Here is a 2,681-nt window from a genome sequence, read left to right as displayed (position 1 = left end):
CTAGAAACAAGTCCCTTGCCAGATATGTCATTGCCAAATATTTTTTCCCAATCTGTAGGTTCTCTTTTGACTCTTTTGGAGAAGTCTTTGGAAGCACATAACAATTTAATTTTTAGAAGGTCCCATTCAACTAGTTTCTCTTCTGCTGTTTGTGCATTTTGGGTTATACTTGATAGTCTATTTATGCCATATATTAGGGCCCCTAAATTTGCTCTTAGTAAAAATATGGAACATTTCATGAATTTGCATGTCATCCTTGCACAGGGGCCATGCTAATCTTCTCTGTATCATTCCAATTTTAGTATACGTGCTGCCAAAGCAAGCATCATAGGGTTTTCACTGGCTGATTTTCTAAAGCAAATTGCCAGCCATTTCTTCCTAGTTTGTCTTTGTCTAGAAGCACCACTGAATCATGTGATGCTGCTCAGCATCTTCGCAAAATGCAAGCCTCCATTAACAGGGAGGTGGTACCTGCACATGAAGTACATATTCTGGGAATCAAACAATGACAGACTGCATGTAAGGGGAGGAATCTACCACTGAACCACCACTGTGCTGGTCCTCAGCATAGAAAGATAAATAAGATACATCACACCCCGGAGGAGGTCAGCACCTAGTGGGCAGTTAGATAGAGGATGACTAAACAAGATTTTAGGGTAGTGCAGAAGCTCTTGAGTGTGGATCTACCAATTTGCTGTGTGTGTGGGGGGGGAGGGCATACAGATTTTTCTGCTTCATAATCTGTAATGTGAGATAACCAGATTTATATTACCCAAACCAAAAAGCCCTCTGCCATTGAATTGATTCCAACTCATAGCAACTCTCTAGGGTTTCCAAGGCTGTAAATCTTATAGAAGCAGACTGCTTCATCTTTGTCTAGTGGAGAAGCTGGTGGGTTCAAACTGGCAACATTTTTGTTAACAGCCCAATGCCTTAAACACAGTGCCACCACAGCTCCTTATATTACCCAGAGGCATCTGAAAATTAATTAGGATATCAAATTGAGCTTTATGGTACTATAAAATATTATAGCAGCTGTATTAAAAAAATCTGTAAATACTCTTTTAATTAGAAATTATAATCAACCATGTTCCATATTTTCTGGGTAAAGAAACTTTTGATTTTTTTTTCTTAAATTATGGATAAATAATCAAGACACTTAGAAGATGGTCTCCTTTGCATTCATATTTTATTCCCATGAAAAGTATGGATTCTAGTTTCTTTCTATCCAAATGGACCAGCAGGTAGAATTAAGAATAACTGTCATTTACATTTTAAATATTTAATCTATTTAACTCCAAAAGCAATCAGGGCTTGAAAGGGCCTGACTGTAGATACTATAATTATTCTGTTGTTGTTCTTGCTCAGTAATCAACACTGACTCCCTATTTTCTACCCCTTCCATCTGATTTTCTATAGTATGACCACTTACTATTGGCCTATTTTCCCTATGATCCCCACATGACCTTTCGTCCCCTTTTAGTGTTTTTCCCCTCACTGGCACATATCCTGCTCATGCCTAGCACTACCTTTCACCCCAACCAACGTACACATACCCACAGCAAGTGATGGTGCCAGTGCTAGGCCTGTTTGCCCTTAACCTTCTTACCTTCTGCTGATGTGCTTATAATGAAGAGAAGGAGCAGGAGAATAAGGAGTGAGCCTTCTCAGCTGTACTTCTAGGTTCTGAGTATCTGGTGTCCAGCTGAGTTCAGCTAATGAGAGGCATTCACTGGAGACAGGGAACTGAGGAAAGAGAAACTAAAGCATTTAATTCTCTTCCGCTGTGCCAAGGATTCCTTCTCCAGTAGTAGGAATGGCTTCTCTGTGGCATCATCTCCTGCTCCATAGACCCACCATCGTTCTATGTTTTACTGGGAGGTCTGGCCCAGGTTATAATAGACTCTCCTTCTCCCAAGACTAAGAGTAGTAGTAATGGCTTTTTACTGTTGCTAATCTCTGTCCTGTCTCACCCTCTCTTGTGGTTTTCCTAGGTTTTTTTCTCACCTGTGTAACTTACGAGCATTACATTTCCTGTTTCAAATACTCAAAGTAGTTTCTGTTTACCTGGTTAGGCACTTACTGATGTAGTTCTCAAAAAATCTAAGTTTATCACTATGTTCCAGCCACCATACTGAGTATTTCATATTCATCATTTTATTTAATCCCCACAATAATCTAAAAAGTAGATTTTATTTTCTTATGGTATAGGTAAGGAAACCACTTAAGCCTCAGTCACACTGTTAGTGACAGAGTGCAGATTATAACCAAGGAATAATTATTTTTCATTCTTTTTCCATTTATTTACCTACTTAACTAGATCATAAACTCTTTAGAAGCAGGGTCTATGTCTTTTCCCCGGTATTTGACACAGGAACACACACATGGAAGGTCAATAATACTGACTGATGAATTTATTAAGAAATATTCAGCAACATAAAACCCATCTTTAAGAGCATGGTTTCACTATTTCAATTGCTTGCTCTAACTCATGTTCTATATGCCATTAGACATAGCTTCCTATGTCTAATGAGAGAATTGGTAAGAGTGAGGAGGCACCACCAGGAGTAGTAATGGTTGATGCTAGAAAAACCGTGGCCACCAAGGATCACATCAAGTGACAAAGAATCAAGGCTCAAAAAACAAGTCCATGTTTGATGTCAGAAGGATAGAGAAGAGAC

General features: G+C 38.9%; 1 non-coding gene across 1 annotated transcript; it reads right to left on the bottom strand.

Moving 5' to 3' along the window:
- Positions 1-219: 219 nt before the first annotated feature.
- LOC122150470 lies at positions 220-322 on the bottom strand. The gene has a single exon (XR_006163684.1). It is a non-coding gene; the product is annotated as a U6 spliceosomal RNA (small nuclear RNA).
- Between the last annotated feature and the right edge of the window lie 2,359 nt (positions 323-2,681).

Source organism: Orycteropus afer, unplaced genomic scaffold, assembly GCF_000298275.1.
Source record: "Orycteropus afer afer isolate SDZICR_OR568_19922 unplaced genomic scaffold, OryAfe1.0 scaffold00147, whole genome shotgun sequence".
In the NCBI taxonomy this organism is placed as follows: Eukaryota; Metazoa; Chordata; class Mammalia; order Tubulidentata; family Orycteropodidae; genus Orycteropus; species Orycteropus afer.
This window is presented reverse-complemented; position numbering and strand designations above follow the sequence as displayed.